Below are 13,106 nucleotides of genomic sequence, written 5' to 3'. Positions count from 1 at the left end.
AAATACTGAATGTTTTAGGCTTTGTGGGCTATATGATCTTTGTATGATTACATACAATTGTAGAATTCTGCCTTTATAACTGAAAGCAGCTGTAGACAATGTACATGAATAAACATCACTACGCTGCAATATAATTTTATAGATGGACACCAAAATTAGAATTTCATACTTTTCATGCACATAAGACATTTATTGTAACAACTGAAATAGAGAAACCATTTGTAGTTTGTAGCTATACAGAAAGAGATAATGGGCCAGAAGTTCTTGCTTAACCCTGGCCTAATTAGGTCTCATAATAAGATCTACTAATCACATTAGCATGTTTGATCTTTAATTAAACAACTAGTTATGAGATAATCCCAACATTATTAAATCATCAGATTTTACTCTTCATTAGAACTGCAAATATCTTGACTAATGGAATCTCTTTCATGATTTGTCACAAAATACTGAGCACAATTAAATCAGCCTCTCTGACACCTACTTCTTTAGCAATAAGTTTAAGATGTAAGTACATACAACCGTAGGGAAAAGGGCATTCATCTTGTTAATTCTTCAACAACACAATCCATCAACATTATGTCATAGAGCCTCAGACTTTTGGTAGATGTTCAAGGGTAAGTGCTTTGCAATTGCCTTGATCATCATCATCATAACAATAACGCAAGTGATTTAAAGCACATGGTCACTGGTGACATAACTTCCAAAGATGTTCACTATATCTGTGTACAAATTCTATCCAAACAGGACTCGCCTCTACAGTGAAAAAAACAATCCTTCCATAAATGGTATCACCATCAAATCAAAATTGTTTCAACATTAGTACTTTGGGGGGGAAGAGAAGTAGACAGGAGAATGATACCTACAAGGTCCTTGTTTTCTGAAGTGACTTCTATATTTTCAGAATCTCTGGTTTCAACAAATGTAACATGACCATCTTGTTGCTGCTTCCTATTCACTTCCCTTATTAAACCCATCATTTCACACACCCCCACCCTCCCTAACTAAAGCTCATCCTGTTTTCCAAACAGTCCTGGGACTTCACTTCCTTACTCAGGTTAGCAAAAATTAATAACATTGAAGACTCTAGCACTACAATTCAAGAACAGGAAATGCAAACTACAGGTTAAAGTCCTGCCTGACAACTTAATTTGTCTTCCATTTCCAAAAACTGAGCAAGAAATTGAATCCATAATATAATACTGAGGTAATATGGAATAAGTGACACAGAACCCAAGTTGCACTAATCCAAAGCCTATGTTTAAACTTGAAATATTCAGGGAATAAATATTTAAAAAACTGAAATGTCAGTTGCTCCCTTGGGCCATCCAGACGTTTGATTTTTTCTTGGCTGAAAGTTTTACTGCCTAGCTTTGAGCAACTTTTAATCCCTACTGTATTGGGAATCTATACAGAAGATGAACTGCCTATATTTGAAAATAGAAAGGCAGCTTAAGCTAATAAATGACAAAGGAACTGTTGAAGGAAGTTGAAGCCTGGGATTTAGTTCCCCAGAACTTTTAGTATCTTCACAAAATAGGACTTTATTCAAATCAAGTTCAAGGTCAAAAATTCAAACATGATTGTACCCAAAGGTACCCAGTATTCAAGTGTCTGTTAATTTTCCTAAAGCTTCACAAGAACTTTTCCTTTTGGGTTTCACATTTTAAGACCAGCACTTTACAAAGAACTAATGGCACCACCTGCAGGTATTTTCCAGACACTAGAACTCCCCATTCTCCCACCTTTACATACACTAACACCCCTTACTGTCACTTGGTTACAAACATCAGGTGGGCTCTTACAGGAAAGTGACATGCAGATCCAATGGGCAGGTTGTTTGTATCAGCTGGCGTGATGTCATCACTCTGCACAGCACTCACTCATGACACCCCCTTCCTCCGTCTGGTTACCTCCTGGGATTGCAGCGTTCGTTCACACAATCTGTTTCCACCAACTACAAAAGTTTAGAGTAACAAAACAAAACCAAAAAACCCAACAAACAAAAAACTGGGACAAGGAGCTCAGCCCTGGTATTTCATGACTGTATGATTGTGAATGAGTTAGTCCAAGTTGTTAGACCCAATATCCCACACCCATAAACAGGATGATAAAACTATTGTTCTTAAGCCTACCGGAAATAATAAATGAGATGATGGGGAAGTTCTCTTGTAAAAAGTAAGAGGTAGGATAGAGCCCACCATGGCCACCAGATAGACTGTCATAACAACTAGGCCCAAAATGATCCGATATTGCAGATGGTGAATAGAAGCAAAACTTAGAAACAAAACAAAATAAAGGGAAAGGGAGAGACTGAGCTTCAGTTTGGTAGTAGGAGAAACATAATGAAATGTTGTGGAATGGCCCAGGGTGACAGTAAGATGCAGCCCTAGAAACATACTTACTAGTAGCTGTTCTTTAATCCAAATGCTTGGCAAAACTGTTTCTATTTAATTTATACTTTCTAAAATAGCCCCTTCACTTACTTTTCCTCAAGTTTCAGAGAAACAGTGGTAGAAAGGGCAGCTTCGCCTGCCCTCTCGTGGCCACCGGCACTCACTGCAGGATGCTCCTCCTAACTGCTGCCAAGTCAAGGGAAGCAGCCCCAGCCACAGAGACCTTCTCTCTCAAGCACACTCTTTACAAGTTGCAAAGGAGTCCCATTATGGAAGCCCTACATACGCCCTCGGGGTCTGCATTCACAGGAAAAAGCAGTAGAGACAGAGCACAGCACACAGCACACAGCACACAGCACACAGCACGCTCCCTCCCAGGAGGGCAGCAGGTGTCTATCTCTTCCTGCCTGACTGCCTGCCTGCCTGTGTGCATGCCAGCCTTCCTCTGTGCTATTTGCTTTGAAACACAGAGGAACAGAGAGGGAGAGAGAGCAATCTTTCTTGCATCTGCTGGCTCACTTCCCCGAGGACCAGCACCAGAGCCAGCCGAGGCTGGGCCATGACAATCCCGGGAACCAGGACCTTCCTCCAGGTGTCCCCCTGGGCACAGGGGCACAGGGGCACAAAGCCCTGCACCATCCTCCACTGCTCTCCCAGGAGGATCGGCTGGGAGCTGGCCTGCGGGGGAAGCAGCCAGGATCTGAAGCAGCACCCATGCAGGCCATCTGCCTGGCAGGCTGATTCTTGACCCACTGGGACACCACCCTGGACCACTCCACCCCAACAATCACCACTCCATACCACACACACAGGGCAGTTGTGAGGGCCTCCCCAAGGGGAGACCCCAGCAGCGGGGTCCCCGTCGAGAGTTGCCTCTGCTGCTGGAGACCCCTGGCAGCCGAGGAGAAGGTCTGCAGCCATTCCGCGGCCCCTCCCCTTCCCTTCCGCCTGGGCTCTCCAGATGCACCATGCCTCTTAGGCTCCCCTCGCCATGTGCCTGAGCTATCCTGGCGCGCTGCTCCCACCCCTCCCCTGGCCAGTCGGCTAGAGACCACAAGCACCCGAGGCGAGGGTCGCTGCTGCTGATGGAGAACCCCTGCAAGCCAAGGCGAGGGTCACCGCTGGTGCTGGAGACCCCTGCAAGCCAAGGCCAGGGTCACCATCGCTGCTGAAGACCCCTGGCAGCCGAGGCGAGTGTCGCCAATGCTGATGGAGACCCCCAGGTGCAGCAGAGCAGGTCTCTGCTGCTGCTGGAGTTCCACTCACAGTGCGGGGAGGGTCTCAAGCCATGCCGCGCTCCCTCCCCTTCCCTTGCTCCAGGCCTTACCAGCCCCGCTGCGCCCCCTCTCTTCAGCTCGCCACCACTGCTGCAGACCTCTGTCAGCAGCTGCGAGGGTAGCTGCTGCTGGAGACCACTGGAAGCCAAAGCGTGTGTCTTCCCCTGGGCCAAGGCCCCTCCCCTTCCCTTGTGTCTGGGCTCTCCAGCCTGGCTGCGCTGCTTCAGCTCCCCTCGCCTAGCCACTGCTGGAGACCCTTAGCAGCTGAGGCGAGGGTCGCCACCGCTGCTGGAGACCCCCGCCAACCGAGGCCAAGGTTGCCAATTCTCCTGGAGATCCCCTCGTGGCACAGCTAGGGGTTGCAGCAGTGCCTCGCCTCCTCCCCTTCCCTTGCTCCAGGGCTTTCCAGCTGCAGCGTGCCCCCTCCCCTCTGCTCGCCGCCACTGCTGAAGACCCCATGCAGCGGAGGCGAGGGTCGCCGCGCGGCTGGAGACCCCCAGCACCCGAGGCCAGGGTCGCTGCTGCTGTTGGATCCCCTTGTGGCGCAGCAAAGGGCTGTAGCCCTGCCGACCCCCTTCCCCTTCCCTTTAGCCTGGACTCTCCAGCTGCACCCCGCCCCATCCCCTCCCATTTCCGCCGCTGCTGGAGACCCCTGCAAGCCAAGGCGAGGGTCGCCGCCGCTGTTGTAGACCCCCAGCACCCTAGGCGAGGGTCGCCGCTGCTGCTGGAGATGCCTACCAGCCGAGGCGAGTGTCGCCAATGCTGATGGAGACCCCCGGGTGCCACAGCGTGGGTCTCTGCTGCTCCTGGACTTCCCCTTGCAGTGCGGGGAGGGTCTCAAGCCATGCCGCACTCCCTCCCCTTCCCTTGCTCCTGGCCTTACCAGCCCCACTGCGCCCCCTCTCTTCAGTTCTCCACTGCTGCTGGAGACCCCCGGCAGCAGCGGCAGGGTCGCCTCAGCTGCTAGAGACCCCTGGGATCTGCGTCGAGGGTCGGCTCCACTGTTGAAGACCCCCTAGCAGCAGAGGCCAGGGTCTGCAGAAATGCCGTGGCCACTCACCATCACTTGCACCTGGGCCAAAATGTGGTATGTTTTTATTTATAGAATGTCTTAATTTGGAGTCTTACATGATTGTTTCAAAATTTAAATCGAGCAAATAAGCAGGTTATTAAGGAAGAGAATTGCTTGTAGAATATTGTCCTACAGAAGTATGGCTATCGTAGAATGGAAAAGCTGGGACAAAATACTAAAGGCTTAAGCATGTTGAGAAATGAACCTTGCAAGTTTTACATATAGAATTGTTTATACTATAAGATACTACTACCACATTGTTGAAGTGTTTAACATTAATACCTAGAGTACACCTACATTAGAATTAAGGGTGCATACATAGGAATGCTAGTAAATTTGAGAATTTACACGGGAGAGGTCTGGCGCAATAGCTTGGCAGTTAAGGGGTCTGGTACAGTAGCCTAGTAGCTAAAGTCCTCACTTCGACCATGCCGGGATCCCATTTGGACACTGGTTCTAATACCGGATGCTTTGCTTCCCGTCCAGCTCCCTGCTTGTGGCCTGGGAAATCAGTAGAGGACAGCCTAAAGCCTTGGGACTATGCACCCATGAGGGAATCTGGAAGAAGTCCCTGGCTTTGGATTGGCTCAGCTCTGGCCATTCTGGACACTGGGTGAATCAACCAGTGGATGGAAGATATTTCTGTGTCTCTGCTTCTCTCTGTAAATCTGCATTTCCAATAAAATAAAGAATCCAAAAAGAATGATGTGGAACACTCAAAAAGACATAAGACACTTCAACAGAAAATGAAATTAGAAAATCAATGCATGATATGAGAAATTTGGCAAGGACTGACCTTGAGGAATTGAACAGATATTACAAAATCTACTGTGGACTGGCTCTTGTGAGCAGCAGGCTGAGCTACTGCCTGTGTACTGATCTCCTATGAGCTCCGATTCAAGTCTTGGCCATTCTACCTTGGATCCAGATGTCTGCTAATATGTCTGCAGAGGCAGCAGAAGAGGGCAGAGGTACTTGGGTCCCTGTCAGCTACAAGAGGGACAGAGCTCCAGGCTCCTGGCTATCCAGTGGCCCAGGCCTTGATGTCAGCCATTGAGATGGAGGATCTGTCTCCCCCTTTTTATCTACCTTGCAAATCAAGTATTTCTTAAAGAAAAATTAAAAATGAAAATAGTTGAAAGTCAAGATAAATGAGGATCAACAGAATTAAAAAAATATTTGAACTTGAAGACAGGTTCAATATTTTCTAGCCAGCTTTTAAAAAAATGTGAGAAAGGGAATGAAAGCAGCCCGAGAGCTTTGAGACCTTACTGAAATGAACACTTTCTTGGAATTCCTGAGAGGAAGAGAGTATGCCGCATATTCAATGAAACAGCTCATAACTCCCCTGATCTTAATAAGTACACCTCCAAGTACAGAAGGCCTATAGGATGTCAATTGACAGGATCAGAAAAGATCCACGTTCCCTTGACCTATTGTGGTCCAGCTCTTTTAAGTGCAAACAATTGTTCATTCTCAAAAGGAAAGCACTGTCGTTTTCAAGGGGACCTCCACTAAATGAACAACATTGTCAAACAGAAATTCTATAGGCCAAGAGGGAATTGAATGGTTTAGCTCAAGTTGTGAAGAAAAAGTAAGCCTATCAGCCAAAAATACTTGGCTGAGTAGAACTATCCTTTATAACTTAAATATTCTCCAAAATGAGTGAAAGTCAGGAAAGTCATCAGAATCAACTGGCCTCCTAAAACTTGTTTGAGGGAAATGTACAGACAGAAGCAAATAAAAGGTAGCAGGCTAGCATCATGAGAACATGCAAAACTTCTATTTATTCTCATTACAAAGTCAGATATACAGAGAGGAGAGACAGAGAGGAAGATCTTCCGTCTCATAGCTCACTCCAAGTGGCCGCAATGGCTGGAACTCAGTCAGTCCAAAGCCAGGAGCGCGGGCTCCCCATGTGGGTGCAGGTTCCCAAAGCTGTGGGTCATTCTTGACTGCTTTTCCAGGCCACAAGCAGGGAGCTGGATGGGAAGCAGAGCCGCCGGGATTAGAAAGAGTGCCCATATGGGATCCTGGCATGTGAAAGGTGAGGACTTTAACCACTACGCTATCGTGCTGGGCCCAAAATGGAAAACTTTGAAGCTCACCCATAACTGGATGAAGAATACTCAGAAGAAACCAACTAATTTTTAAGTGGATAGATTACTTACTAATAACAGCTACTTACTGTTACTACTTATTAGCAACAGCTTTGAAAGTCAATGGACCACACTCCCAGGTAAGATATAGTTTGGCTAAATGGATTAAAAAATAACCAAGGATATGTACCTTAAGAAACTCATTAGTAAAGACACACACTGGTGAAAAGATGGAAAAAAATGTTCTACCTAAGTGGAAACCTAAAGCAAGCAGGAGTAGTGCATTAGACAAAATACACTTCCGCCAAAAGCTATAAAAAGACAAAGATCATCAGATAGTGATCAAGGAATTAATTCGACAATAAGATAGGACAGATTGGGTACTATATATCCAATGCCGCAGCATGTCGTTTTCTTAAAAAGCCTTATTATATCTAAAGGGAGGGCCCGGCAGTGTGGCCTAGTGGCTAAAGTCCTCGCCTTGAATGCCCTGGGATCCCATATGGATGCCAGCTCTAATCCCAGCAGCTCCACTTTCCATCCAGCTCCCTGCTTGTGCTCTGGGAAAACAGTCGAAGACAGCCCAATGCCTTGGGGCCCTGCACCTGCGTGGGGGACCTGGAGGAGGTTCCTGGTTGGATCGGCGCAGCACCGGCCGTTGTGCTCACTTGGGGAGTGAGCATCAGACGGAAGATCTTCCTCCCTGTCTCTCCTCCTCTCTGTATATCTGATTTTGTAACAAAATAAATCTTTTAAAAAAACACATACATATCTAAAGGGAGAGTCAAGCTAAAGATCAAGAAAAGTGGAGTTAAGGAATCAACTAACATGTCAGTCAAGCAAAAAAAAAAAAACAAAAACAAAACAAAAACAACAAGAAAACCAAAAAAACCAAAAAGAAGAACCACAGTTCTAGGGTATACAGACACTGACACAGCATTCTTTGCAATAGCTTTAGAATATGTACTTGAATACACTAAACTTCCTCTAAGACCAAATATTAAACCACAACAAAAAGTACATCATATCTTTTCTAATCACAAAAATATAAATCCAGACAAATTTGCTAATTATAAAGCCATAGATTGAGGGGCGGACCCTGTGGCTCAAGAAGCTAATCTTCCACCTTGCACACCGGCATCCATGTGGGCACTGGTTCATGTTCCGGGGGCCTCACTTCCCATCTAGCCCTCAGCTTATGGCCTGCAAAAGCAGTGGAGGATAGTTCTCGTGCTTGGACCCTGCACCTGTGTGGAAGACCTCAAAGAAGCTCCTGGCTCTTGGCTTGGGATTGGTTCAGCTCCGGCCATTGCAGCCATTTGGAGAGTGAACCAGTGGACAGAAAATCTTCTCTTTGTAACATCTGCCTTTCAAATAAATCTTGAAAACAAAACCATCTGCAGATTAAATATTATGATCCTGAAATCCAAAGAAGAAATGTGGAAGAATCCAAAAGAAAACTTAAAAATTGAATGAAATGAAAATACAGCATTTCAAACCTTACAGAAGACATCTAAAGAAATACTAAGTAAAGGTTGAAGCATTAAATGCCTACATAAAAAAATGGAAAGGTTTCAAACAGGTTAGGTGCATTTTGGGTATCTAGAGAAGGCAGAATAAACTAAATCCCAAAGTTAGTAAAGAAATAAAGATCAAACCAGTAAATGAAGAGAAAAACATGAAAGATCAGTGAAAAAAAGTTCATTTCCAAAAGGAATAAAACCAGCAAACTTATAGACTAACCAAGAAACAAAATATTGAAATGAAATTAGAGAGCTGGGCCCGGCGGTGTGGCCTAGCAGCTAAGTCTTTACCTTGAACGCTCCAGGATCCTGTATGGGTGCTGGTTCTAATCCCAGCAGCTCCACTTTCCATCCAGCTCCCCGCTTGTGGCTTGGGAAAGCAGTCAAAGACAGCCCAAAGCCTTGGGACCCTGCACCCACATGGGACACCTGGAAGCAGCTCCAGGCACCTGGCTTCGGATCGGTGCAGCACGGGCCATTGCACTCTCACTTGGGGAATGAATCATCGGATGGGACATCTTCCTCCATCTCTCCTCCTCTCTGTATATCTGACTTTGTAATGAAAATAAAATAAATGTTAAAAACAGCGAAAAGAAATTAGAGGAGAGCTGAGAAACGAAATGTAACCAACACTAGAGAAAGATGAAAGGTCACTAGGGACTATTGTGAAGAACTGTATATGCATTCATGGTGTTCATTTTACAAAAAACGCAAATTTTAAGACCTTTTTCATCAAGATAAACAGATCTTTAATTCTGTCTTCTGCAAACTTTTTGAAACATTGTTTGGAATTTAAAGTTGATCTCATGTGAATTTAGAATAATATCACAGATTGGGGGGAAGAAGGGAGAGGGATAGAAAAATGGGAGAAGTCTGACGGACAAGTTGAAAGTAATGGCTGGGTAGAAGAACTAAGTTCTGGTCTTCTATAGTATGACAAGGTGATGACAGTTACCAATAACATGCTGTGTGTACATACATATGTGGACGCGTCTACACATTATATATAACATACAGTTAATACATATAAAGCTAGATGGAAGGAATTTGAATGTTTCAACACATAGAAATTATCCAAGGAACTACATAACTAGATCTATTCACCCCCATTTCATCACTACCCAATGTTTGCTTTACATGCAGCAAAACCTTACAGAGTCCCCATGGATGCATATTTGTGTCAATTGATCTTAAAAATGTAAAAAGTTGCACTTAAAATTATGACCACCTTATATATTCAAGTAACCAGAAACTTAAAACATGAGGATTTTAATTGTTGTGGAACATTCAGACTGATTTAATGAGAAAATTATGGAGACATGTGTCTGCTAACTATTACATGCAAACAATTGGAACTATTAGGTTTTGACTGGTGCATTATTTTACCAGCAAGATTCTTTACAATGGTGAAAAATAATCAAAAATTCACCTTTTGTTCTTACAGTCTGCCACAAAGAACAAACCCTCACTTTCACTCCCTCGCTTAACTACACCTCGTGTCTTTTTCCTCCATGGTGATGTGTTATGATTCTTTAGAAGAGCCAAGAGACTCAATACAGAGACAGCTAGAACTTATACGAGAGTTTGGTAGAGTGGCAGGGTACAAAATGATGTAATGAAAAACAGCTATAGTGTATGCAAACAGTCCCAAGATGGAAAGGGATCTAATCAGCAAGATATCATTCAAAATAACAGAAAACTATGAAGTATCTGGGAATAAACCTAACCAAAAATGTAGGAGACCCATTTGAAGAAAACTACAAACTACTTAAAAAAGAAATTGAACAAGACCTCAGAAGATGGAGTAACATCCCATGCTCCTGGATAGGTAAAATCAGTATCATTAAAATGTCTATACTACCAAAAGCAATATATACATTCAATGCATTTCCAATCACATTACCCAAAACATTCTTCATGGAACTGGAAACAATGATTCAAAGGTTCATTTGGAAACACAAAAACCCAAGAATAGCTAGAACCATCCTGAAGCACAGGAAGTTAGCAGGGCCAATTACAGTTCCGAACCCCTGGACATACTATGGGGCAGTGGTTATCAAAACAGCGTGGTACTGGCACAAAGATAGAGAGGAAGATCAATGGAGCAGAATAGAAACACCAGAATGGAACCCACACAGATACAGCCAAATAATCTTTGACAAAAAGACAAACGACAATCCAGGCAAATGGAAAGGTCTGTTCAATAAATGCTGTTGGGACAACTGGTTGATATCCTGCAGAAACAAAAAGATAGACCCACATCTCTCACCATACACTAACATCAAATCTACATGGATAAAAGACCTAAACCTATATCCAGAAACCTTCAAACATTTGGAAGAAAATGTTGGAAATACTCTGCAAGATCTAGGGGTAGGTCCCAACTTCCTGAAAAGGACACCAAAAACTGCAATCAAGACACGAACAAATGAATGTATCTACATCAAACTAAGAAGCTTCTGCACAGCCAGGGAAACAATCAACAAAGTAAAAAAGCAGCCCACAGAATGGGAGAAGATCTTTGCACTCTACATAGGTGATATGGGGCTAATCTCCAGAATATACAAAGATCTCCAGAACAACCAAAACAAACCACTCAAGAAATGGGCAGACGTTTCACAAAGGAACAAACCCAAATGGCAAACAAACATGAAAAAATGCTCAACTTTCCCTGGCAATAAGGGAAGTACAAATTAAGACAACAATGAGATACGACCTAACGCCAGTGAGGATGGCTCACATACAAAAACCAACAACAACACTTGCTGGTGAGGATGTGGGGAAAAGGGAACCCTACTCCACTGCTGGTGGGACTGCAGACTTCTACAGCCTCTATGGGAATCAGTATGGAGAACACTCGAACAACGGAAAGTCTGCATACCATATGATCCAGCAATAGCACTCCTAGGAATATATCCAAAACAACTGTTACATGAGAAACCAATATGCACTCCTATGTTCATAGCAGCACAAAAAATTGTAAAACCATGGAAGTAACCGAAATGCTTATAAGCAGAAGACTGGATAAGAAAGCTATGGTTCATTTACTCCATGGAATACTACTCAGCTTTAAACAAAATGAAAAACAGTCTTGTAGCCAAATGGGCCCAACTGGAAACCATAATGCTAAGGGAAATGAGCCAATCCCAGAAGGTTAGATACCACGTATTTGCCTTAATTTAAGATGAAATGATGCCAGTTCGAAAAACAGTACCTGTAAATTGTAGTATTATTCCAAGCCCAAACAGTCTGTAGCTCATGCAATAAGATATTGTGATGTAACCAATGAACCAACAATCAATGTGAGTCAAACTGCTTATGATCTACATCAAAGAATTGTAAAACCTGATATACTTTTAAGACCCTATGCTACTTGGAAATGGGGTGGGAGAGCAGAGAAATCTTCCATCTGCTTAGAATGTGAGGAAGACGTGAAGTATAACCTGTCAGGAATGGAACAAGTAACTCAAACTACAAAGACATATAGGGGGAATCAAGAGCGATCCTGACAATCTCTTAACAGGTCGTACACACAGAGCAGGGGGGTACCCCAGAGTGGAGCAGGTGGAAAGGAGGAGGCTTGTATCCCAACCCTGTAGACTCCCGGATCCTCACCAAGGACTACATCCCAACCGCCAAGAAGAACATAGGGAATTGGAGTGCCTTTGGAGCCTGAGAATTCTGAGGTCATCCACCCCCATCTGGATCTCCCACATGGGATGGAAGAAGCCCAAATCCTTCCTGGCAGGATCCAAGGTCATCGGAACAACAGCCAGGAGCCCTGAGCAGTCTGCAGAAACAGAAGAACAGTAAACTTCCTTTGGGACTAGGGAGAGGAGCTTTCTCTGATCCTTACTTAGTTCCAACTTTGGATCCCCACCCTCTCCTGCAAGGACCATCAGGGTCGCTGCAGAGACCCCCCCCCAAAAAAAAAAAAAACATTAGGATAGAGAACAACAAGGAAAGCTTAGAACCAGGAGGAAATGGTCGGCATGGACTCACAGATACCTTACTAGGCAGGACACAAAGATTGGTTACTCCTCACTAAGGCATTGAAGATTTCTCTGCACACCCCTCCTAAAACTGGTCTGCACCTCAACTGTTGATAAATGCCTTGTCAGAGTTATAAGCCAGTTTAGACTATCCTAAAATCTGCCGAGTTCAGCAACATTATGTTTTAACACTATAAACTGCTAAATACTCCAATGAAAATAGACACGAGACAGCTGAATAGTACCCTATAACCATTTTAAGGTGTATAGAAGCCGGTTCCGTGTATAAACTAAAATTGAAATGCCAATGAAGTACTCACAGGATGTGGTTAAGAACTTGCATTTTAATGTACTGATTACTCAATATCATGTCAATTAACTCCATAATGTTGTAAATTGTTGCTGATGTTTTGTTGTGGCTTTTAATTGATTGGCATGATATTCTGCCAGCTCTATTTTCAGACCAGAGATGGTCTCCCCAAGAAACCTGGAGTTTATCTGGACAATATGATGCTGGACACTATGCAAACTATATGGTTGCTATGAAAGAATCTTGACTTAATTTGAACTGTAATACTGCAACAAGGTGGAACAATCCACCATGGGGGGATGGCATGGGGAGGGGTTGGGGGAATCCCAGAGCCTATGAAACTGTCAGTAATGCAACGTACTTCATAAAAAAAAGTGACGGAATTGTAACTCAAATAATCCACAAGTCTAATTTTCATTGTAGTTAGACTTCCTCTA

This window comes from Ochotona princeps, chromosome 2 (assembly GCF_030435755.1).
Source record: "Ochotona princeps isolate mOchPri1 chromosome 2, mOchPri1.hap1, whole genome shotgun sequence".
Taxonomy (NCBI): Eukaryota; Metazoa; Chordata; class Mammalia; order Lagomorpha; family Ochotonidae; genus Ochotona; species Ochotona princeps.
This window is presented reverse-complemented; position numbering follows the sequence as displayed.